Below are 27619 nucleotides of genomic sequence, written 5' to 3' on the forward strand. Positions count from 1 at the left end.
GAAGTCACATAATACCTTTTTTTTATTACCTTTAAATATTAGAATACCTATTAGTAACTACCTGAATAACGGTAAGAGAAAATAATTGTACTATGATTTATAAGACTCGTTAATAAAGTATAAGGTCAAAATAGAAAAGAATAAATACAGGAATTTATTAGAAGTTAAGGATTGTAATGACATAGTTTATAACACAATCTGGACTTACAGCGTTGTTCTAGAGCTAAAAATTCTCTACCACAGTTATAGAATCCTTTAAGCTTCATCTTCAAAGATATAGCAAATCTATTGACAACAACGTAAAATATGCGTTGCCTGAATTTTGTTGTTTTACCTTCCATTTTCATATTTCCCATTATTTGTTAGGACCATATACTAGAAACAATGGATAAAATATATGTAGTGTTTCTTTTTTGCAAATTAATTCCATATTTTATGTAACATTTCCTACATAATTCCATATTATTTGTCGATATACTCATACACACACACACACACACACACACACACACACACACACACACATATATATATATATATATATATATATATATATATATATATATATATAAAGAGAGAGAGAGAGAGAGAGAGAGAGAGAGAGAGAGAGAGAGAGAGAGAGAGAGAGAGAGAGAGAGAGATTAGTATGGATGTGCGTGTCCATCATAACTTTATGAAATATGTGAGATATGCGTGTGAAACATTATCAGTCTTTTGATAGCAAACTCTAAATCAAGCAAGGTGTTAAAAAATGTATAAATTTTTACCAATTAAATGGGGTGCTACTGTATATTTCGAAACAAGTGTTCGGTGATTGACTACGTGCAGTTCCGTTACAGTGATGAATGACATAATAAGAGCATACTGGAAAACAGTAAGAAATTAGTTAGTTGTACTGACAATTAGCAAATATTTATATATGAGCTGTAAAATAAAGTAAAACTAAAATAATTGACGTGTCTTATATAACGTTTTTGTTTTTCACTTCCATTAGCATTTCATTTCTACTAATAACAAACTATCATACCATAAAGAACCGTTAGCATTTCATTTCTACTAATAACAAACTATCATACCATAAAGAAAAGTGGCAGGGGATTGCTTAAGCCCATCTAAGATGCTGATAACAGGGATGATTAATAAAGAAAATAACGCATGGGGGAAAAACGTTTCCTGAAAACCCCTACGAAGGAGCGAACGGAAACTGTTGAAGGGATAATAAAATACTTTGTTTTGTGTTCTCTCTTCTCTCATTCTCAGTGTGTCCATACGTGGTGCTGGATATCTATATTTTCTTGATATTTTTACTTCCAATCCGTACATAGAACTATTTACATGTTATTTATAGTGTGAAAATGAGAGCAGAGATAATGATGTTCATAGACATAATAATGAAAATAAGATTACCGAATCCAGAGTACTATTATCCTTTCTTATCTGGCCTCCAGTTGCGAATGTTTTGGAAACCGAATACCAAAGCTTGTTGCACCAGTCCTTTGTATCATCTCCTTTCAGATCAATGTATTGTAATTAACTCTGTGAGAACGGGACATTTATTCATCTGAAGGCATTAGACTAATCTTATTTTCTCGAGCTGATGACATGCAATTAACTTGAAATACTTCACAATTTCATTAATAGCAGCCACTTATCTTTGTCACCTCTTTTTGTAACTTTGTAACAATGGGAGAACCATTCCGTTAAATTTGTGCGTGTGTATGACACTCATCAGTAGGGTTCTTCGTGATAATGATTTAAGTGAGAAATAAAGTTAATTGGAAGTAATGATGCTAGTGCAACGGTGCAAAGAGATGATGATCTATTCATACACGTTCACACTATTAAAAATGAAAAAGCAGATGACAGGTAAAGAGACTGTTCAGTTGGTAGAAAAGGAGTTCTTGGAGAAAATGACTTCAGAGAAAGTTTCATGTAAATGTGCTGAAGGTGTCTTGAGTTTTGGAAATACATGTTTGCCAAAGAAGAGTAATTAAAAGTATAATTAGGAAAGGTAAATGGTGAAGGAAAGAGCTTGTTAGATTATGTATTATTAAAGGGTTGAAAACGATTAAGTTGATGGATTTAGTGGAGAGGAGAAGAAAAATGGCCAATGAGAGAGATTAAAGGGGAAAAATTAATAAAGAAATGTTTAATGAAGAAAATGAGACGTTGCCTAAGAATTAAAAATTAAAAACAAAAGATGGAAATAAGTATTTACAAAGAGACATATATGAGGAAAAGAATGGAGACGAAAGCTGAGAAAGAGAGATGCAAATAGACATTTTTAGAAGGGGAATATGGAAAGATTAAGCAGGTAGGAATTAAAAAAAAAAAGACAAAATAAAAAGCGGAAATAGCAACAAAATCAAGTATTTAGAAGAGGAATAAATGGAAAAAATTAAAAGGGAATAAGAAATAAGATTAGCAAGAAAAATATTAAAAATGGAAAATAGAGGTAAGTAAAATCTCCATAAGACAACTAATCTTGTAGTCAAATGCAAAAAACGCTCAGTAACCGATCACTGATTTACAATTTCATGCGACTCTGTCTCTTTATCTTTTTCCAAAATTCCCAGGTAAAATTTTTATACAGCTAGCACCTACTATCGTTTCGTTCATAATAATGGAAACACTTCTGTTTCATTTATGGTTTTAACAAATGCTAGAGAGTAATTCCGCTCTACCTCGGAAAAAATGCCAAAGGAGCAATTATAACTAATAAGTAGTCATTCACCTGGTTGATTCGAACCACCAACAGCAACTACCTCAGACTTCAGAGACGGTTTGTTTTACCATTAGGCTGCCAAGAGAGGCCAGTCGAATGCAGGTATTTGAACTTTGTGTCAGCTGCAACCCATCCCCATCATGACGGCTGATTGATATGTCTAAAACACAGTTATTTTTTTGCTAATATTACATCACCGAGACATTTTTTATGTTCACACACATTAAGCAACATATGTTGTTTGATATCCAGTTCACTCTACCTTCTAAATAATACCGAACTGGAATTATAATTTATATGGGGTTAGTCACTTGGAAGATTCGAATTACTGGCCAAAACTAGCTCAGACTTCAGTGGCGAGTTTTCTTACCACTTGGTAAGAAAGGTATTAGTTGAAACTGACTCTGCTATACATATACCCTTCAAATGCAGGTATTTGTACTTAGTTTCAGCATCACCCAGCCCAACGATGACAGCCGTCAGTATGTATGAAACACATAGCTATTTATGAATTTATGTTACATCACCTTGACATTTTTTTATATTCATATGCATTAAGCTACAGATGTCGTTTAATATCCATATTCGCTCTACCTCGGAAATAATACCAACGGAGAATTATAATTATCTACTAAGTGGTTAGTTGCATGGCAGATTCTAACTACTGAAATGCAAATACATTGGGTTGTTTTAAGTTAGGTGGGGACAGAGAATCCTGTCCTAGGAGGAGATCTTAACCTCCAAGGAGGTAATTGGCTACTGCAAGTGTTCAGACCTTGTTTCAGTGGTGCCTGATGACTCAAGCAAACTGTAAGGAGAATCAATTTTACCCAATTAATGCTCTCGATGGTGACAAGTTTATGCTTTTCAATTTTAGACTCATGGGGGACTTTTTCTTCTTTTATCAGGGAGATTTGCATGCCAGTGCCTTCAAATGCCTCGACCTGGCATGTTGGGTAGTTGCGTTGAGGAGGGCCCTCATCTGGAGGGCTTAGAGATTGATGATTGGTAACCGCCAGTGCAATGGCAGGTGTTGCTCCTTTGCTAGGGCAATTCTTCCAGAGGAATGAGTGCCAATAAACCTTACAGGCAGTGCAATAAATCTTGCTAAAGTCCTTTTGAGGAGCTTGGTAGGGTTAAGTTTGTTTCCTGGATTGATAAGGAGGAGGTGTTGCAGCAGCTCCTCCCATAAAGCAGCACTGGGGTTCCAAGTGCCCCTTCTTTTTGCAACGAGTGCAAACAGGAGTTTTAGAAAAGGGTCCATTCCTTGGTTGGGCTTGCAATGAAGTGACTTGAAGGAATGACCTTTTGATGCAGGGAACTGGCATGAGAATGATAAGTGTCCCAGTCATCTGCTAAGAGGCGACAACACTCATTGAAGAACTTGGGACGTTTCTCATATAGGTAAGTGGCTAAGGAACTCAGAGCATAATAGAGAAAGTCTTCTAGTTGTATGAGCTCTAAGAGTTCCAGCCAACGATTGATAGCTCGAGTTTTGTGAGAGGCCCAATCTGTCCAAGTATGAAATGCTTCCTTTGGCTGGCCATGCCAACGTTGTCGCCAGTGTTCAGAGATCATTTCATAGGCCTTTATGACGGCCTTCCTGACCTCTTTAATGTCCCCCTGAGCGTCGTTGGTTAGGGAGGGAAAGCAACTAGGCTCTTTTGCCCATGTGTTTTCCAAGGATCTGGGAGATTTCTGCTGCACTAGGCTCGAAATTGGTGAAGACACATTCCATTTGTTCAAGCCAGCCCTCAGGTTCGGCATCATTCCACTTTGGAATTAGCAAGCTTATGCTATTGAGAGTGGACTGTGGAGTGGCTGGAGTGGGATGTTCGGTCCTATGTTGGGCGAGTGCCATGGCACTCGCCTGGTGAGACTTTTCAAGTGTCAACTCATGGTTGTGCTGGCATTCCCTTTCTTGTCTTTCTAATTCCTACTCCTCTTTCTAATTCAGCGAGGGCTCTCTTCTCCTGGGCCAAAGCTAGTTCGAAATGTCGTTGCTTCTCTGCCTCTTCTTTCTTCTCTCCTCTCTCCTGTTTTGCTGCAGCTACTTGGCCTTGAACCCATGAGTTCAGTTGCTCCCCCACTCCCCACCCAGAGATTCATCCCCTTCCCAATATCTAGGAAGTTCCTGTAATCTTTGGCAGACATAGACATGTTGCTGCGGCTGTTGTGAGCCTAAAACTCCAAGTAAGGTAGTAGATAGGTAAGCAGTAGACCATGCAATCAACTGCACGGGCTGGAAATGGCACTCTACTTTTGGCCGGGTGTGGTTATGCAATGGTGTGGGCCAATAGGTGGCACCACTAGCAATGGGAGTGCCCCCTTGGTAAGGTGGCATTCCGGAGAACTGGGGATGGCACTGGCTGGATGCTAATTGCAGTAATTCGGGAGAGTAATGCAGTATTTACACACTGGTATGTTACACTTAAGGTGCGGGATGGTGCTAACACAGCCCAAGTCGCATATGAAGCAGACTTGGAGCAGAATAAGCAAGATTTTTGAGATGAGCAACAAGTTACATACAAACGACAATCACTCGTTTTGCCTAGTGCAGAAGTGAGGTTCCAAAGAACTGCAATTTGTTCAAACGAACTGGTTTATAATTTGTTCAAGAGAACGATTGTGATTTGTTCCAAAGAACGGTAATTTGTTCAAACGAATGATTCTGGTTTGTTCCGAAGAACAGTAATTTATTAAAAAAATGGGTTTGCTTTTTGTTCAAGAGAAAGGGTCTAGTTATGGCTTCGTTCCTGAGAATCAAGCATAATTAAACACATGAGTGTGGGTAAATGTGAGGTAAGCGTAAATTGGTTTGTGGGAGTATTGCAGAGTTTGAGAGCAGGCAAACTTCGAGTAGCAATTTGTAAAGCAATATGTTACAAAAAGTTCACAGACACAAGCAAGTTATAAAGCAATGGGCTGCAAACAACAACACCGTTCACGTATAAATTGTTTAGACATTAAAAGTTATGTCTTATTCTCAATGAGAGTCGTAACCTTAAGGAATGATTACGTCTTCTTTAGACAGTGGCTTTTATTATAGAATTGCCACTTGGGTTAAATGTACCATTAATACTATAAAGTAATTACAGTTACGTAAGGAAATAGTGTGCATGGGACCTAAAAGTTAATCACAAACGTACAAATAACAAATGGTAAAATGAATACTTACGCTCTATACCTCTGTCCACTGTATGCCCATTGAATTAGAGGGATGATACGTTCCAGGTTCGTTTCTGTGTTGCAGATTCCGCTAGCAAATGCTAGTTGCTGAATGTTGCACGAGCAATACAAGATGCAAGCTGCAATCACTTGCTGGACATGGTCGCCTTCTTATGAATGTTAATTGATCTGTTACTGTTACCTTGACGTCGTGGTTCCTGACTGATGATCAACACTCACAAAAAACAAGAAAATGGTAATTTAAAAGAAATTTCATTTTGAGAAAGGACCCAGTGGAGAAATTCTAGATCTTAGTTAAATACATGTATTTACAATTAATCAGAAAAGTAAATTACACAGAGCCATTCCCACTGGCTCTCGGCGCTTATGGTGCAAACTAACAAACTTAATTAACTGGAGTGCCAGCAATTATGCAATCATTACTAAAATCGGTCAACTGACACAAAATTCAATAACTGGAGTGCCAAAGAATGAGGCAGTAAAAATTTAAATTACTGGATGGGGTTGATTGATGCCTGAGGACACAGTGGAACAAACAGAGATACAGGGGTGTTTACGGCATTTCTGTAAACGTGTAGATAGGGCACATCAACACTCGGTACACTAAAATAATATCTAATTATCCTCAAGGAATGACATGTCACTTTATGATTAAGCAAATTATTTCTGTTTAGCACTGATGATTTATATCGACAATGAAACGATAGGTCTTAACACATTGAATAGAGTAACGGTAATGAGAATAAGAACAAAAAGAATGACCAAAGATCATTCTACCCAGACTTTACCTTTAAATGTTGAGTGGAGATTTTGTGCATCAACCTCAAGAAAGCCTCTGTGTATGGGGCTTCCTTGTTACACTCAGATAGGCTTGGATAGGAGGCTCTTGGCCAAGCAAAGGGACTCTGGGGAAGCCACGAAGGACGTGCTTCGTCTGTGGGGTCTTGTCTGTGACTCTCCTGCTTGCCCTCTCTCTCGGCCTTTACATACCCTTCTCAACCAACTGGCTTTCAGTACCTGGGGCATGTCAGGTGAGGGCACGTTAATCTGGAATAGAAGATCTTCGGCCAGAGATCATAAAGGTCAAGTTAAGATGACCTTTTAGAGAGACCTAGGAGGAGGATTATGGAAGAGCACTTTCAACCATGTTAAATCTATTGTTCAATTTAAGTTGGAAACAGGGATTAGCAGAGGACTTGTCTCTTGGGCTCAAACTGTGGCTTCCAAATGAAAAGCAGGGTGAGGAGAGAAGTATGTAGCAATACTTTATATATATATATATATATATATATATATATATATATATATATATATATATATATATATATATATATATATATATATATATATATGCATTAACCAGCACACTAGGGTTATGGTTATTAAATATATAAAAGTAAAACTGAGGAAGTCGATGAGTTCTCATATTTATCTAATAAATCCTTCATCAAGTTTCCAATGTACACATTTTTAAATTACTTGTTTTAAAAATGAAGGAATGCGTGTGGTAGCCCTCTGTAGGTTAAATGCAGTATGGTAACTATGTATGTATGGTTATTGACATAACATTTACCAATTGACATGAACGTTATTTTAAATTGATTGAGTTTGTATATTTTTGCCTGAAAATTAAAATTTTTTTTTTTTTTTTTTTGGTAGATCTCAATTTTTCATATTTTTTGTTTTACGTCTTCAAAATCATCTAAATGAAATTTTAAGCGACTGACGTTAATTGGGATGAGGAAAACATGAATTTTTCTTTTTATTGTCTCAAAATCACTAAATGAGATTTTCGCTTCGTTTGCAAGAACTCCGCTTTTACCGAAGCATTCAGTCAATTCCAGCTCGCTTTTTAATCTGGGTTCGTAATTTCCGAGAAAGATGTAAATCGTCATAAAGCAGATGCCGGACACCAGAGACCTTGTTTCTTGTCAGCAGAAATGTGCGGATGGAATGGAATCTTATTATGGGATGTGAGTCTGGAATGAGATAGACTCATCCACTCTCTTTTCCTCAAGTGATTGCGATTTTATATTATGGATTTCTCCTTTTTTCTCGTCTTGTCTTTTCCAACAATTTCATTAGAAGTTCATTTTTCAGGCTCTCCTGACTAATCTGCCAAGTTCCAAGAAAAAGACAAGAAAACTAAAAACTGGGTGAAAGGCAGAAGATCAAAAAGATTTCTTCGAGGGAATGTGAAGAAAACGACAACTTTTCCTATGAAATTAAGTAAAAGAGTGATTTCCACAGGATGACCGAGAACTCTGTAATGATGTCAACGAAATACACTTTACCATCCTTAAGTCATCTATCAAGCATGTCTTCCTTATAAAATTCTGTACTCTTGCAGTTTATTTGCTGATTCTGAAATTTAATATCAAGTGAAATAGGGAGTTTAGGAAAAATGCTTAAGATATGATGAATAAGAAGACCCATATATCTGTCTATTTATTTATGTGTGTATATATATATATATATATATATATATATATATATATATATATATATATATATATATATATATATATATATATATATATATATATATATATATATATATATATACATATATATAAATACATATATGTGTGTGAATGTGTATGCATGTATATATACCCCTAACGGGGTGATTTTCGGATCTAATGATGACTTACTCAGGCTCTCAGATTCTTAAGCTGTCATTATCTTTAGTAACCGTTACTAGAACTCTCATGCTGAGAGCATCAGACCGTCATTAATGATCAGCCACCCAACTAACGACCAACCACAGATGCTTTTTTTTTTTTTTTTTTTAAGTAATCAGTGGTTTAGTTACCGATGTACTCATCGGTAATTTTTTTTTTTACTTTACGGACTACGGTGCATTGTTAAGAAGGTAAAAAAAAGCTCCCACACAATGGCAGACAGTAAAGAAAATCCAATCTATTTTTCCATATTAGTACCAAATTTGAAAGGTGTTTTGTGTAGGATATATTATTAATATTCGATTATCTTGTGTTCCTGTTTTCTATAATACAAATATTAGCTTAACTATGTTGTCAAAATGACGGTAAAATTCTTCTAACAGCATCATACCTGTAATATATGATGTACATTACGTATACTATGTAAATTACATTTGAGCCCATTGCTTCGAACGTTAATAGACACGGGTAAAAAATTAATGAAAAGTAAAAGCAATTCACTGTCATAGTTTCCTTACCAGAAGTGAAAACAGATACCTGACTGACAAATTTAAGTGATTTTATGTAAGCAGACAGCAGCTAACTTTTCAAGTGCTTGGAGCGTGTAAGCTTTCAGATAAGTGACACCGACCCTATAGTGTAGTCAACATATGGGCATTTTCCAGATATCCTAAAGCTAAAAAAATCACAATGTTTCTAGCCTAAACTAAATTGTATTTCACACTTGATGTTTGGGTGACGAAACTATTCTAAAAGGCATCATCTTTGCAAAAATCTGATAAAGCTAGGTCTGGTAAGTTGAAGGCTTAAATGTCTCTCTACAAACTTGAAAGTCTACAAGTAAAGAAAAATACATTAATATGCCTTGCAGTGGAAAGGCTGGCGTAAATAGCAATAAACTATTTTGGAAAGGGAGTCTATGGAATGTTTTGTGTTATTTTTTATTTATTTATTTTTTGTAAATACTGCTGTGAATTAGAAATCATTAATTTTAGAATGACACCGAAGTGAGTATCATGGCGCGGCATAAAAATCAACTTTGCAGGATGGGAGAAGAGAAATACAGCTAATTCTAATATATTATTATTATTATTATTATTATTATTATTATTATTATTATTATTATTATTATTATTATTATTATTATTATTATTATTACATTCTATGATTTTGCAGAAATTTTTTATGTAGTTACTTTAGGCATTGGTAATTATTGTTCCCAGTTATTTCTTCCGTGACCAATTTTTCAAGGTCAATGGAAAATTTAAAGGCTAAAATCCTAGAATTTTGCTCTAAAACCACGATCATTAGAGGCCTCCGGTCATCATGTTTTGCTATTGTGTGAATTGTATTTTTATTGTAATTATTATATTTTTCATATTAATATATTTTTAAAGTAACGTGTCATCTTATTTTCTTAATGGAACGTAGTAATTCGGTTCCTTAGAAGTTGGTGAGGATTTTTTTTTTTTTGTATGTTTTTGGCCTTTACTTATTTTTCATGGTCACATGGCAAGTTCGAGTTGCTAAGACTTGGCAGATTGGTACTTTGTGGATTGGCCGTTCTTTTTCCAACGTAATGTTTATCTTGACCTATTTTCAAAACCCCAGGTCACTCTAAAGACCAAAGTTTTTTTTTCTTATAATCCAATGAAATTTTGTGATAGATATCACGGTTGTTTGTGATATCTTTCCAACGTTTTTATTGACCAATCCGTTTTTCAGGTCCATGGTCAGTTCGAAAGCCGTCATAACATTTTTCTGAGCTTTTTGATGAAGCATGATTGGTTGGCAACAATTGAGTTTAGTTATTTTTTCCGAAAAAGGTATTGGACTGGCAATTAATTTCCAAAATTTGTTCAGTTATTTCCATAAAAACTAATTTTCTTTCCATTTTCGGTGTTTACAAACCAACAGTTCAAAGCAAATGGCCTCATTAATTTTATGGATATAAATACTGATTTCTTCTCATTTTTGTTAACTGATGAGCTGTTATTTACTAATTGGGACCAATTTTAATATACATGCCTTTCTACATGTAGTTGAAAATAATTAGATAAGAATTTCTTTTAACCAAAAAACGATAGTATTTCAAAAACAGAGAGAGAGAGAGGGAGAGAGAGAGAGAGAAGCAGAAACTTTTCACTATAAAATGACAAAGGGGAGAACGTGCCGCCAGGTATCGCAGTTAAGAAGTTATGATTAAATGCTTTGAATATTAACAGTTCAAATTTCGTTTCTGCATTCAAGTATATAATGCGATATATATAAAAAATAAGAAAACATAGGCTCAAAAATGTTTCCTAAAAATGATGAATGAAGGTGGTGGTGTCATTAGGTCGGGCTAATACTTGTATAGGTGACCATCAAGAAATGGCACATCGATTGGGCCATATAGGTCACTCGTCATCCACTGGACAGTATATTGAATCATAACCCATCCTCCATATATATATATATATATATATATATATATATATATATATATATATATATATATATATATATATATATGTGTGTGTGTGTGTGTGTGTGTGTGTGTGTGTGTGTGTGTGTGTGTATGTGTGTATATATATATATATATATATATATATATATATATATATATATATATATATATATATATATATATATATATATATATATATATAATCTTAATCAACTTCCACTCAGCTGTTCATCGCTTAACGTACCTGTTGTGACCTCTTGTTTATGCTCCCCCTCTCTCTACCCACCTGGCCTGCATTAGTTGTCTGTATCAGTTTGCTTTACACTACCGGTGTGGGTAGGTGTCTTTTGCTTTTCATATTGGCCCTGGCCTTCTTCTGCTGTTCTGTTCTTTTTTTATACTTTTTTATATATGTTTTAAGTGTTTTTTTAAGGTTGTCCCTTTTTTAATTGTCCTTTAGCATGGTGTTAACAAGTAAATCATGTGTATACCTTTTACTGTTTAAACACAATTACTGTTAAATTTATCGCTTTCTCAGCCTGGAAAATGTATCAAGAAATAGATATAAAACGTCGGCGTATTATTAAATGGATAAAGAAAAAAGAACGCCTTTCCGTTACTCCAATTTGTTTGTTGTCTGAGTGTCTGCTCCTGTCTTCATTTTTATTGCGGATGGACCTTGCTGAACAGCGACCCGTGAACACCATCCATGGCCCTTCGAAGTTTCCTCTTCGCCGCTCCTTTCCTCCTCCGTCTTCGCTCGAGGGTGGTGGACGACTTCCCTTGCTCATACCAAGAAGATACGACCAACACCTTCAGAACAGCTGTGTCCTCCTGGAGAAATTTACCAAGAATAATAAGATAAACCTGGACCTTAACTTCCTGCGATATTGCCAGTTAAATAACGCTATCCCGATATTCATTAAGTTTATGTGTAGAGAGCCTCTCTTTAAAATTCAGAATTTTATACCGGTGCCACCAAGAATCTCCTCGAATTGGGAATACGATCTAAGACCAGAGAACTGAACTGTGTGCATGACAGTATGACTAGACATAGGACTACTGTGCTTGACTCACTGACGTTGCTGGATTCTACCATTTTGAATGGCTTTTTCAACGAGGCTATTGCGTCTTTCATTCTAACTACAGAAGGGAGACATTTCAATAAACTACGAAACCTGTGCATCACCGTTCCCTCTCTTAATAATAACACTCATTCTGTATTTAATTTTTCCAAGTGTACCCTATCAAAGAGAAAGAGTTTCGTTATCAATTAGGACCAGACTTTTCCCTCCCGGACAACCGACCAAACTACCAACATTTTTTTCTACCACTGAAACTGCTCTTTCAGAGGATAACCAGATTTCCTTTCTGTAATGATGTAGAATTTTTGAGATCGCAATTTTCATCCCTTCCCCACAATACCTTCAACAATCTTAAACCTAGATGGGCCCCTTTCTTTACGAAAAAAGACCACAATATTCTTAGAGATCTAGCGAAAGACGAAAATATAATAATCACTCGTCCAGACAAGGACAAAGGCATAGTAATTCTTGATAGGTCCAGCTACATACAGAAAATGAACGGCATTTTATGTGACACGTCGAAATTTACTAAAAAGTTGGCGAACCGGACCCTTACCTGAAGATAAAATTAATACATTCCTTAGGACACTTAAACAAAACAAAGTAATAAACGACAATACTTATCGGGACCTCCTGGTGACTGGGTCTACATACAGAGTTATCTATGGACTGCCCAAAATAAAATAGGATGGAATTCCACTTAGACCCATTCATTCCTCCATTAATACTTCCAGCTGTAAAATGGCCATGTTCTTGGTCCAACTCCTTCAGCCCCTTACCAGCAATATGTACACGTTGATGAAATCGACCAACTTTACAGACGAAGTCATTAAGCAAGACCCAGATTTGTTCCTAGTTAGTTTTGACGTAGATTCGTTGTTCACAAATGCTCCTGTAGCTGAGAATATAGACATTTTAAAAAAGTTATTTCCTACTGATGATTCCTATTTTAATCAATTTAGTAAAGCTCAGTTTAAATCACTTCTAGAATTGGCTGTGCTGGATACGGCCTTCATTTTTAATGGTACTGTTTTTAAACAAATAGAGGAGATGGCAATGGGCAGTCCTTTGGGACAGACCTTTGCCAACATCTTTATGAACTCCCTGGAGGAGCTAGCCGTAGATGAATGTCTTTTTATAAACGTTACGTTGATGATACATTTACCCTTTTTAGATTTGACTACCATGCTGACGAGTTTTTGGAAAATTTAAATGCACAACACCAGAACATTATATTTACCATTGAGATTGAAACCCATAATTCCCTCCCCCTCCTTGACATAAAGGTAACTAAGGATGAAATTGGCTTCCATACAGGTATTTGTAGGAAGAACACTTTCACTGGCCTTGGCACGAATTTTTATAGCTCATGTTTTTACAATTTTAAAATTAATAATTCCTTGTCCTCTCTCCTTCATAAAGCCATTAACCAGACCTGGCCTTGGCACGAATTTTTATAGCTCATGTTTTTACAATTTTAAAATTAATAATTCCTTGTCCTCTCTCCTTCATAAAGCCATCAACCAGACCTCAAGTTGGTCCGCGTTTCATCCTGAGGCGATCATCCTCACTAATTACTTAAAGAATAATTACTACCCACCAGTGATTGTCCATAGAGCTCTCATCAAATTGCTTAACTTGAAACTTAACCCCCCACCTTTAGTCCATAGTGCCCCCAAATCATGTTTGTATGCAAGATTTTCTTTTTTACATACAATAGATTACGGAAAATTTGTGTCATGCTATTCATCGGAAAATTACCCGCTCTTAATATCAAGTTAATCCCAATAAACCCACAAACCATTGGATCTTTTCTATGTCAAGGACAGCATTAGCCCTTGTTTACTTCCGGTGTGATTTATAAATATAATTGTTCTACTGTAGATGTGATCTTGGCACTTACATCGGTTGTACCAGGAGGCTGCTAAAAGTCCGAGTCTCCTCTCAACAAGGAGATAGTTTTAGAACAGGCTGTCGATTATTCAATCCCGAGCAGTCCAATTTAAAAATCACACCAAATTTGTAAGACATATAGATGCTAAGGATTTTAGCATTGTGGGGAGAACCCGATATGTAGAGGAATTAACCACACTAGAGTCTATTATGGTTACATTAACTGTCCCTACCCTTAATCACCAATCAACTTCCACCCAGCTGTTCATTGCTTAACGTATCTGATGTGACCTCTTTGTTTATACTTCTCCGCTCTTCACCTCCCCCCCCCAACCCCCCCGGCATTGGTTGTCTGTGTCATTTGCTCCTCGTGTTGGCCCTGGCCTCCTTCTGCTGTTCTGCTTTTTTTTTTTTTTAATGCGTTTTAAAAATATATTTTAAGTATTTTTAAGGTTGTCCTTTCTGTAAATTGTCCTTTAATATGGTGTTAACAAGTATATAAGCAGTATATCTTTTACTGTTTATTCACAAATACTGTTTTAAGTTCATCACTCTTTCAGCCAGGAAAATGTATCAAGAGATACGGAACGTTGGCGTATTATTAATGGATAAAGAAATATATATATATATATATATATATATATATATATATATATATATAAATATATATATATATATATATATATATATATATATATATATATATATATATATATATATATATATATATATATATATATATATATATATATATATATATATATATATATATATATATATATATATATATATATATATATATATGTGTGTGTGTGTGTGTGTGTGTGTGTGTGTGTGTGTGTGTTATTATAATATTTCAATGCCCTCTTTTCACTTTTCGAATTCTTGCGCTTTTGGATACACTTTTCACTACGAAGCCTTAAGATCCAGGTGCTAGAAATATGAAGAATGTATGATGTCCGGTCGCCGGAAGCGAACCCGGGTCCCATAATCACAACGGGGTCACGTTGTCGACCTGACCACGGGCGTCATAATTTCTTCATATATCTTGCACTTGGATCTTAAGGACTTGTAGTGACAAACGTATCCAAAAAGCGAGAAGAATTCGAGAAGTTAAGAGGGCATTATGATTATTACAATTACATATGTATATGGTAAAAGTGACTAGTAGACGCATATATATATATATATATATATATATATATATATATATATATATATATATATATATATATATATATATATATATATATATATATATATATATGTGTGTGTGTGTGTGTGTGTGTGTGTGTGTGTGTGTGTGTGCCTGTCTGTCTGTCTGTGTATTTTAGTGTTTTACTTTCTTTGCGTTATGTGGCTTTTAATTTAGTTTTGTTTCATTTCGTTTACATTTTTGAAATACATGTTTTTTTATATTCTTTTTGTGGAAATCCCAAAAGATATAAATATGATTTATGAAACGCTGAAATGAATTTTGAAAATAATCAACTCATTGTATTCCTAACCGGACCTTCTATGAACTATACCTGGACTTTTTGCCGCATCATCCTACCCATCTCTCTCTCTCTCTCTCTCTCTATATATATATATATATATATATATATATATATATATATATATATATATATATATATATATATATATATATATATATATATATATATATATATATATATATATATTTATTTATATATATATATACGCGTGTGTGTGTGTATTGTGTGTATTCCAAATGAATGTATGTAAACACTTTTCATACTTGTCTTATATTTTTAAAATACATACAAATGAGTAAACATATTGCAGTCCTCTCGACAAATTTGCATCAAGTGTGTATATTATATTTACGGACAGCACACACAAACATACACTCCAGCGCTTAAATTTATAACACTTTAAAAAGATGGCCAGTAGTGATGCTATGAAATAAAGTGTGAAAAATTTCCCTATGAAATAGCACTGCACATACGATGCCAAGGAATTCCGAGTAAGCCAACGCATTTTATATAAATATGACCGTCGTTTGTAGTTGACTAAACCGAAATGGTTTTTCAGAGGATAAATTATAAGTTAGTTTGTTATGTAACCCTTGAATTTCTTGTCACAACATGTTTGTAAGTTTTCATTACCCCATCTTCTCTCAATATTTATTTTTTTTGAAGGCAATTGTTTATTATTGTTAAAATTTTTTTCTGAATGGAAATGATTTTCCTAACTTATACAAAAGCAACTAAGTTCTATTTTCATTTAAAATTACTTAACGTTAAAACATTTTGTGATTATCACTTTATTCCCCTGCGTACTTTTCAAACGAAATAGTAGTGAAACGACTACTAAGGGATTCAGAGCCGATGAAACACGGTTTTTCGGCAACACCATTTTATCAAAGCATCGGATAAAGGTGAAAGTTGGCAAGTGTACATTTTATAACAATTTTTGCAAGTATTATTTAGTACCTCAGTTCAATAGTTTTGATATTTATAGAGTTAAATAAAGTCGCCGATGCTGGAACCGAGAAAATCACAAACAAGGATCCTAAAACAATTCGTTAGGTAGCCGTAATTTTTCGTCATGAGGCTCCGTCCATCCTCCAGGTAGGCAGCAAGTTACTAATAGGTGAATGGATATTCTTACACAGTCTAGGCTTCAACAAATTCGATAATGGCCAGCAGGATATGGAATTGTCCCCGTGGTTGCAAGACTGCATTTGGGCTACGGCTTGCCACTTTGTATACAAGCGAGAAGACCAGTGACAAGATTTACTATAGCGTGAATTGGTAATTATTTCTATAGTGGGTAACAGTTACTTGGCCATCCCAGAAGTGTGGGCGTAGCTGTTGTTAGACAATCCCGTCATTTTGAGGAGGAGTACTGGAAGTCGGACAATGTCCATGAGAGCGTGGAACCAGTCATCATTGACATCGTTAGTGACGATGAGGACAGGAGTGATGACCGCTTCTTCGAGAGTGACACTGAAGACATTTTTTATACAATTTATAGATAGTGTTAGATGTTTGTACATCTAAAACATATTTATTAAAACACAATGATTTTAACAATATTTTCCTCATTCAAATTGACTTCAATATATTTTCCTTTCCATGTATATCAATATAAATGATGTTACATTTGTTGATATTAAGTAGGTAAATAATAGCTTACCCTCAGAATCTTGACTAATACCATTACCTTTTATTTCCAGCGAGTACCGAGCACTGTTTAGAATGCTGTATGTGATGTAAATAAAAAAAAAAAAAACAAAGAAAAAGAGCAATGGGTTACATTAACTGCAACAAAACAATTAAATAAAACAATGTCCTTGACCTTTACACCCCTAATAATAGATGGAAATGAAGTATCACTGCTTTTCATTTGAATTCTACTGTGCCTCTAGTGACCGCTCCTGACTTTTTGCAAATAGAAGGCTATAATGTCGAAACCCGAGGTAAAACAAAACGGATTGTCTTTCGTATTCCGAGCTAACAACTTAGTCCCAATAACTGCTGTGGAAGCTGCCATAAAACCTCCACAAACAATAAATAATAATAATAATAATAATAATAATAATAATAATAATAATAATAATAATAATAATAATAATAATAATAATACAATGAGCAACTGGAATACAGTACTTAACAAGCTCTGGGATAAGACTAGCAGAGGTTAACATCAGGAGAGGGATCTTTCAAGGTGACTCAATGTCCCCACTACTCTTCGTAGTAGCCATGATTCCCATGACAAAAGTGCTGCAGAAGATGGATGTTGGGTACAACTCAAGAAAGGAGGCAACAGAATCAACCATTTGATGTTCATGGACAACATCAAGTTGTATGGTGAGAGCATCAAGGAAATAGATACCCTAATCCAGACTGTAAGGATTGTATCTGGTGACATCGGGATGGAGTTTGGAATGGAAAAATGCGCCTTGGTCGATATACAAAAAGACAAAGTAACAAGGACTGAAGGGATAAAGCTACCAGACGGGAATAGCATCAAACACATAGATGAGACAGGATACAAATACCTGGGAATAATAGAAGGAGAAGATATAAAACACCAAGGGATGAAGGATACGATCAGGAAAGAATATATGCAAAGGCTTAAGGCGGTACTCAAGTCAAAACTCAACGCCGGAAAGATGACGAAAGCCAACCTGTGCGGAGAGAGATGAGAGAGACACAGTATCAGGGGCCTTGAGATACTGCTTGAAATTTAAGTTTCTGGAATGACAGACTAGCCTGTCTGTATGTGTCCTCCTGCGTAAAGGCTTTATCGCCATCTAATGTGTTGCAAATATTTATCAAAATCCCTCCACTACTCTTCTATGGTCTACTTGACTACTCTTATAAATAGTTTTAGCTACCTCCCAATTCATGACTTGATTATTTTCCCAACAATGTTTAGCAATAACGCTGTTTTGAGCGAAGTCCCTAACCCATTTTTTTATGTTCTTGTAATCTAATGTCCTTCCCCCTACCTGTCTCCCCATAATAAAATAATTACAGAGCTTGCATTTTATAGAATGTGCTCCTATGTCTCTCTTGTTGTTACTATCACTACCAATTTGGGTTTGATTGAATTTTCATATGTGAAAGCTACTTTAACATTACCTGTACTATTGATTAACTGGGCTGTTGATTTTCATTTCTCATGATATGGAAGCGTTATGAATCTCTTTCTGTGATCAACCTGCTTGAGCGAAGGGTTGTAAAACTTTTTCTTAGCCTTAGACAAAACATCTTGAATAAAATGGGCAGGGTAACCCAACTCACTAAAAGTGTTTCGAATATGGGCAATTTCATCATCTAAATATTGTGGGTCACAAACTTTAAGAGCCCTGACAGCCGTGTTAACAGTGATATTTTCCTTTATCTGACTGCTATGGTAGGAATTAAAATGAACATGTAATTCTGCATTAGTCGGCTTTCGGTGAGCCGAGAATTCAGACTTCTTTGTGTTTGGATTGTGGAAAAACTAGGGCATTCAAAAAAGTTAATTTGCTCTCTGATTCCTTTTCATATGTGAATTGACTGTTAACAAATTCTACAATAATGAACGGAAAGAATGAAATATCGTCCACATAGCAAACCCAAAATATAGGTTTAAACCGAGACGGGCAAGAACACAGAATAGTTTCCTCCAAGAACTCCATGCAGATATTAGCCAAAACAGGTGAGAGGGGGATCCCATTGCTACTCCAGATCTTTGTTCATACGCATCATCATTGAAAATGAAGACAAGGGACTCTAAGCACAGTTTAATGAGGCCAAGAAATACTTCCGTACGGAGTGGACATAAACTTGGATCAATATCAAACTTATCACGTAATTTTTCAAGCACATAACCAAGAGGGACATTGGTAAATAAAGAGGTGACATCCAGACTATACATTTTCCCCGAAAAGCCACCCAACGTCCTTAATCTCTGAATGAAATCATCCCTCATTTCATTCAGGGATTAAGGGCGTTGGATGGCTTCTGTTTATATCGGCTGCGTTATGCGGTTCTCTGCTCGCCATTTTATTTCTTTGCATCAAGATTAGCAAAATTTTAGTGCTTGTTTCGTGCTTTTGGTCTTCTTCTTGCCCCGCCTTTTCATTTTATTTATTTTATTTTAGGATAAGGACGTTGACATGGATTTAAAAGTTCCTGCGTCCTTGCTTGCAAGCTATTAGTGTATATATGGAAACCGTGTTTAGCTTATACCTTTGTTTCTGTAGTTGATCATGAATATGCATATTTTCATTGTTATGCTAACTTGAAGGTACATTAAAATTGTCCTATGTAGAGTGTTTATGCATGCAGATTAGTGTTTGTATGCTCTGATGACTGCATGCATGACTAAATACATATACAATCAGAGCGCATAGTAGAGCGCATTTATTATTTATATATTTATGTTGACGGGTGAAGTTGTATTTTTCAGTTACACGTTTGTATTAACTATTTCACATATGGAATGTTGGAAGGTAAGGCCGATTCTCGTAAGATTGAATTAATATCTCTCTCTCTCTCTCTCTCTCTCTCTCTCTCTATCTCTCTCTCTATCTCTATATATATATATATATATATATATATATATATATATATATATATATATATATATATATATATATATATATATATATATATATATATATAAATATATAAATATATATATCTACTATACGTTCTGATTGTATATGTATTTAGTCATGCATGCAGGGAGTGAACTTAAAAAAATTTATATTTATTTGATCACGAAATATTGCAGTCTTTATCACTTTATATATTCAGTATGGTTACATATCACCTCAGAAATTTAAAAGAGAGAGACAGAGAGCTCAACGCAGATAATATTTATTTTTCGAATGTTCGAACAGTTCATTCTTTTCTGTATTCGTATGTAAATGCATCTTTGCATTAGATTGCTCCATTTTTATCAATTTTAGTTGAACATTTCTTTGCGTATGCAATGAATTCCCTTAGATTTAACCTTGGCTTCAAAACAAAGAAATAACAGTTGTATCCTATTTTTCATCTCTTCAATAACCTTTTAAATGTTCGTTAGATCTGAGTGAATTTCTAAGCCGTTGATTACTGGAACGCATCTCACTTGTTCTATATTCATATACTGTACACTTGTTGTGTTTAGATCTGAAGCCAAAAATGACTCGAATCGTGAGGCAGAGTTAACTCGTAGCTTGCTTTCCGCTTCCTTTATTACGCGAAAAATAGCGAGGGTTCCCCAGAATTTTCAAGTACAGTCGTCGAAATGTCAGCCTAATAAAGGGCAAGTCATGGCGCCATGTTAGCAAAACCTTTTTCACTGAAATTAAAAAAAGCTGTTAGGAGTCACAGTCCTTTTGCTACGAAATCATTTTATCCCCTGATTTTTTTCCCGCGGTTTTTGCAACAGGCTGCCCATTAGGTTGATGTTAGGCGGCTTTTTGTGGAAGATTATTTAACTAGCATGCCAAGACCAAGTACTTTGTAATTTTGTTCTGCCTCTAAAACTTCTATACTTGTACTCCAACCCTAGTAGCTAAATATACACTATTTTTTTAACTCTCGGCCTATTATCACTTACTCATATTTTTATATAGCATTCACATTTTATTAGCAAACCTCTATGTCCATTTATTGTCCAAGCTTTTATCTAGCAGTTTAGTAACTGAGAGCCAATACTGAGCATTTCTGTCCTTAATAACCAACCTTCACCATAGTGTAAGAACTTATATCATAAGGCATTCGGAGGGATCTCCGAAACTTCGGGAGCCCCGCCGAACGGCATCTAAGGCAAAAATTACATCGATCCCGTCAGTTAATGCGCGCTAGTAGAAAATATGACGCAGTTTTACTGGCCTCTCTTCGCCATTGAGAAAATTCATATTCGGCTGGTCTCCTTTGCGAGCAGTTATCGTTGACTCATTGGCAATATAACTGCATGTTAACTAGGGACTAATGTACTAGCGTTCGATAACGGTTGGAAGAAGTAATGTTGCTGTGCGTTCTGTATGTCTTTTGTCTCTTTATTTTTTATTTTTTTATTTTATTTTTTTTTTTTTTTGTACAGATGTGGCCAGTTCTCTCGAGATTCTCGATATAGAACTCTATAGTTTTATTTTCGTTTTGTCGTTTATTTTCAAGACGTACAGAAAGTTAGTTTTCCTGTAATAAGAGAAAAGCACATGCAGTTCTCTAATGAGATATTTGAAAGGGCAACTTATATAGTGTAAGCTTTCATTTTGGTGTGAGCAAATGAGAAAGAGGAAGATATAATCGAATATTCGTACACACACACACCAAAGAGAAGAGAGAGAGAGAGAGAGAGAGAGAGAGAGAGAGAGAGAGAGAGAGAGAGAGAGAGAGTGGTCTGCATTTACATGCATTAGCAAGAAACTGTCATTGCTTCATGTATTTACTGACACTCGTCCTCTCAGTACAGAATTATCTGGCATATTAACTCGCAAATACTTGCAGAAACCTGCTGCTTCCATTTATCACTCCATCGTTGCCTGTTACTGTTTATCATCATATTCCTATTCTTTCTCACATTTAACACTTTACTTTCTCGGATTGCAAACACTCTATCGTCACTTAAAGATAAAGATACTAACAGAGACAAAGACATAATACAACATTGTCTCTGCTCCACCACTTATCCCTGAGCAGTCACTCGCCCGCCTACAAATTCTAAAGCACGCTGTACTTCCGTCTTAAAAGCAATAGATCGTTTGTGCTTTACAACTACAACACTTCACGTTACCTGTTTATGGTTCTTTTGCTTTTTTCTCCGTCCATATAAGCCTCGAACAGGTTTTTCCTTTTATTTTAAAATTTTGTAAATAAATTTTTCATGATTAACACTTGTTCCACACTTTTTTTCTTTATTAGGCTGGTAGGGGAAGGGCGGAAGTGGGAAAAATGTTTAGATAAGCTTTCTTGGTGCCATTTGATGTTGAAATGTGTCCTGATTCACATATTCAAAATCCCCATTATTTCATTTTGGGGAAAATTTTGTACAGCGCCATAAAATTTTTCATTTCTGATCCTACAATTAATGGGTTGGGAAATTTGGTGGAACAGTAAGATATGTACCAAAGAGGATGTGGTGTATGTTAGAAGATTATTGGCACACTGCATACCTTTGCCAAGTTAGGCCCATCTGAAAGTTTTTAACCAATATTACAATATTTAGTGGACTGAGAGGAAAGGTTCCATCAATGTGGTTTAATAAGGAGGTGGTCTGTCGGAGTGCTTGCTCCTCCAGTGCAGGAAGGGTTATGTGCTCTTCCCACTCCACTACTATTAACAGGGGTGTCCTTCCTCCTCTGTTCTTGCTTAGACAGGCAGTGAATATTCACTGGCATAGTTACCATCCCCTGCGCCCAACCAGCTAGTATTTGTTATTTAGTGCTATTAAATATCCAGGCCACCATCATGACATTTCATCATCTAAACTCACAGTAGTGCCAGTGTTATTTCATGATTGTCCACGGTACTTTCAGAAGGATCAATCTGACCACTGGTTTTGCCCACTTTACCCTGGCTTCAAGGCATCCAGTGTTTGAATCATTTGCCTTTTTAATTTTAGCACCTCCATAGGACTGACCTTCTAAGTTTCTGTGTATTTCAAATTCAACAACTCAGTTTCATCACAGTTGATACCATCACCTTCACTAGCTGCCAGACTGCTGGATAGGGATCAGAGTTGGGGTAATGTTTTATCAAATGGGTCATGGGAATGGAATCATTCAAGAATTTGGTTCATGTCTCTCATATCTTGTTCCCGTCCTGTTGCTCCAAACTCCACATGTTGAAGACTGGTATTATGCTGTTTTCCAGTTAGTGATGTCATGGCATCATGAATTGCAGCACAAACATGTATGCTATACACCCATTACTGCCGTATGCTTTCTTTTATACCTCTTCTCCATGGTAAGGCCTCTCGACTTTCAAAGACCTCATCAGGACTTATTCAATTACCAAATCTGTCCATAATCCATGAAGAGTCGCTCACTCCTGCAAACAGTGTGATACCCTACCTCAATGAACGTTGAGTATAGCCAGGGATGCTTAATAGGTAGCTTGCACATTTCTTGAACATAGAGACGGGCTCCCATAGCTTAGTGAATGTGTCCTGTTGCAGCAAAAATGTTCAGTAATTTGGTCACAGCATTATAATGATCATCCCACATCCAAGTCTCTCACAATAGATGATGTTGATGTACCCAAGCATCTTAGCCAGAGTTTTGCAGTGCCAGATGCCATCTTAATTCATTCAGAGAACTCTCCATGACTTTGCATAGACTGCCAAGCTCTGGGATTCAGCCAATGAATCTGTGAAAGTTTCTGGGCCAAAACATCACAGAAGAGATTTTCAAGAGTTTTTATCTGATTATGGTCCAGCAAAGTAGAGTCTTCATCTACTTCCATGATCTCATTGTTGTTCCCTGAAAGCATCTCAGATTCTTTATTCATCTCTGTGTTTGTGTTCCTTTCTACAACTTGAGAAAGTAATGTTGCAAGTACTTTTGTTGTCAATGCTGTCTCAATTAGAAAGAGTCCATGTAGCCTTTTTGTAATTGCCTTGTCACTCATCATGTGTGATACCGTGTTTTGTCCATAGGTTTGCTCCAAAGCTTCTTCCACCCTGATCCTTTCATCACGTGGAATAGACTTCACAAGCACTCATCAGAAGTTGAAACCCATAATTGCAGGACAATTTCAGCTATGTCTTTTGATGTGACAATTTCCATTGCTTTTAGCCACAGTAGTTGATCAAAAGTCACACACCTTGGGCAAGTTTATTCAACTTGCCTTACCTTCAATGTAGAGAAAGGTTGAGTAAATACATGTGTTATCACTAGACTGAGATCTATAATAGGTAGGATAAGCACAACTGATTTCTCACTGGCTGTCCATCTTATGACTTGAGGATATGCTGCATGAACCAGACCAGTTAGGTGTTGATAGCTCTTCCTTACTAAACAGCCATGCAGACCACCAGAGGTTTGAATAGCAGAAAGATGGTAATATGTTTGCTTGGAAACTGCAATGTCAGTATTGGGTCAACATTTGTGTCCATTCCAAGCAGGTGACTGGGGACCGATGAATGGCTTAATTGGTATCCCTTTTTGATGACGAGGTTCTTCAGCTGTGACCCTTGTTTTTCACTTAATGTGTCTTGTTGCACTTGCAGCCTGGCATTTAGAATAAATGGCAATTATTCCCATGACAACTTTTCCTACACCAGTAAGCATACATACGTTATGGTCTACATTATCACAGCCCATTGTGTGAAAGTCTGTCCAGAGGAGGCATTAATGTATTATAATCCTCATCTTGCACGGCAGACTGCTTAAACAAGATAACCTCATCATAAGAAATTGAAAGCCAAGCTGATACAGTTCATCAATGAGCCATTTTAATCCAGACACAAGATCCATCTCAATACCTACGCCAAACATGATGGGTGCCAAAATGGTCTTTGGTCTCATGGCCTTTAGAATGGCTTGGCCATTGCTCACTTGTCTAATATGACTTGATGGCATCAAACTTGCAAGCAGTGTCCTTAAGCTTGGTGGAATGTATTCTTTTTCCTTTTCCATGTCTCGAATATGACAGTCTGGTGGGTACTCCCCATCTGGAAAGGTAGCTGCATGAATGATTCTGTAGGCATCTTCTCCACTGTCTGTCTCCCTGTCATAGTACCATTTTTCGCTTAATATGAAGTTTGCCATGTTGCGAAGGCAAACTACATTCTTCCTTTCTTGTTTTTCTGCAAAGAAAGCATGATCACCATAGTAGTCTTGGAGTCTTTGTTTTAATCGTTTTGGATGGTACACTTCACCACCACCTGCTAATTCACACATTTGCTCATGGAGTTCATGAAGAGCGTAAAGCTGTGTATCACATTCACTTTCAAGCCAGGTGCATAGTCTACTAAACGTCCCTAACATTAAATCATCATTTGGTTGGCCTACTGGTTTCCCAGATGAGATGTTAAGCATGAAGGAATAATAGCAATTGCGGTGGTACATAGCTTCTGCAGCCACAAAATCAATACATCACTGAATTCTCGCAAGAACCTTGCTTCCCCTGGTGTCATTTCTCTGGCACATTGCTCGGCAATTTTGTTAACAAAAGGTAATGTTTCTGCTCGACAAACAGGGTTTCTCATCTGAGTGTTCTCATTGTGGCATTCTGCAAGTCCACATACGATACACTTATTCTTCCATTCAAATTGACGTTAAACTTCCAATACTGAATGAAGTTGTTTTGGCGTGGAACATCCTCTTCTACTCTTGCCATACCTATCTGGCGTGTATCTGTGTACTTTTTCCAGCAACTCGCGTGTACAAGAACCAGATCAGATTGAGCAGCATCAGATAGATAATTTTTTAGACTCTCACTGCCATAAATTTCACTGAATTGAATGAGGCTATTAATCCTTTTTTTTTTTCCTTCAGTCACTGATTCTGCAGCAGCGGAAGGTTGAAGGCATATTACACAGTCCTCTTTTCTGATGACCCCAGTTTCCCAAATCTTCTGTGTGTCCATCAGTCATGTTTTTGTTTTTCAGTTTACTCTGACTGGACACACATCGAAGTTATTGGGTCACCCCCTGTACAGAGACGAGTTCTGCTTGATGGACCAGCGTCTACTTCAGCGTCGATATAAACTGATTCCTTTCTGGCTAAACTGCCATCCCAACGTCAAGTGTTGACACCGATAACAGCATATACTTTTCCTTATACAGAAAAATCCGGCCAGCCAATGAAGAATTAGAGGAATTTATTTCTGGTGATAGAAATTCATTTCTCGCTATACTGTGGTTCGGATTCCAACTGGTTCTTAGCCACGTAAAATAAGTCTAATCCTTCAGGCCAGCCCTCTCTAGGAGAGCTGTTAATCAGCTCAGTGGTCTGGTTAAACTAAGGTATACTTAACTTATACAGATATTAATTAGCATAAGACAGCTTGAACCCAAATATGAATAAGATTCCACATTACGTTCATCAATTTATGTCTTGAGGCTCCAGATTCCCTTATGCCTATTTACAGTACATGTAAAAATACTGTGTTTGGATTTTCAAAATTTTATTTTTTTGGGAGGAGGGGGCACGGCCTGGCGAACTTCCTCAAATGCAAATCACTATTCCCGGGAGTGACGTCATCATCGAGGATTTACACCCGTTTTTCAAGAAGTTGTTTCACAAGAGATTCACTTTCTTGTTCCAAGACAGTCAAGATGAAAATCTGATATATTTTCATCTAAGCCAAAATGCAATATAAACAGAGAGGAGGTTTTTTTTTTTTTACTTTCACAACTCTTCTTTTTCTACTTCTAATAAGAATTGTTTAATACCACAGCAGTTCCAATTCAATGTTGATCCTCGACTTTTTAGTCATTCTGAATTTATTCAACGCCGAAGTGTTTCTTTTGTCTAAAGACCTAAGACCTGTTTTGTGTGAATAGTGTGAGCGAGACCTCCTGTCTTGGACTATTCTTCTGAGTACGTAGCCATTACTTAAGATTCTTCTTCAATACGCTGGTCTAGAAATGCAACTTGAGCCGGGAATACAAAGCTGAAACTGCGCTTACGTCAATAAGAATAGCGGTTATGGTAGGCTTTTATTTAAAGCAAAGGAAACACCCGTGTAAATTGCTAAAATAGCATTAAAAAGGAAAAAAAGTCCCTAAAATCGACGTGGAAAGAATACACTTGAAATATTTCCTTTTGAAATAGTGAAAATATCGAGCTTTTCACGACCTAATAGTTCTAGTATTATCCTCCTACGTATTACATGCAAATATACTTAATGCCTTTGTAGTGTTCTCCAGTAAAATATTATTTCGGGTTATTGATCAGTAAAAATGTAACTGATTTTTATGCACCGGTGCGTACATAATTTACATTTGAATCTACATCTCCCAGTGCATTAGTGATTGCGTCTTTCTTGTCTGCATTAACAAAGAGGAAAATACATAAAGTGAGATTATTTATATGGAATGATTGCAGAGCGAAGAGTTAGTCAAACTAGTTTGTGATCAGTGTAGTGCTAGTTGGATGCAAACAGGTATTTTACTGAATGTTTCTAAC

Source organism: Macrobrachium rosenbergii, chromosome 55 (assembly GCF_040412425.1).
Source record: "Macrobrachium rosenbergii isolate ZJJX-2024 chromosome 55, ASM4041242v1, whole genome shotgun sequence".
NCBI lineage: Eukaryota > Metazoa > Arthropoda > Malacostraca > Decapoda > Palaemonidae > Macrobrachium > Macrobrachium rosenbergii.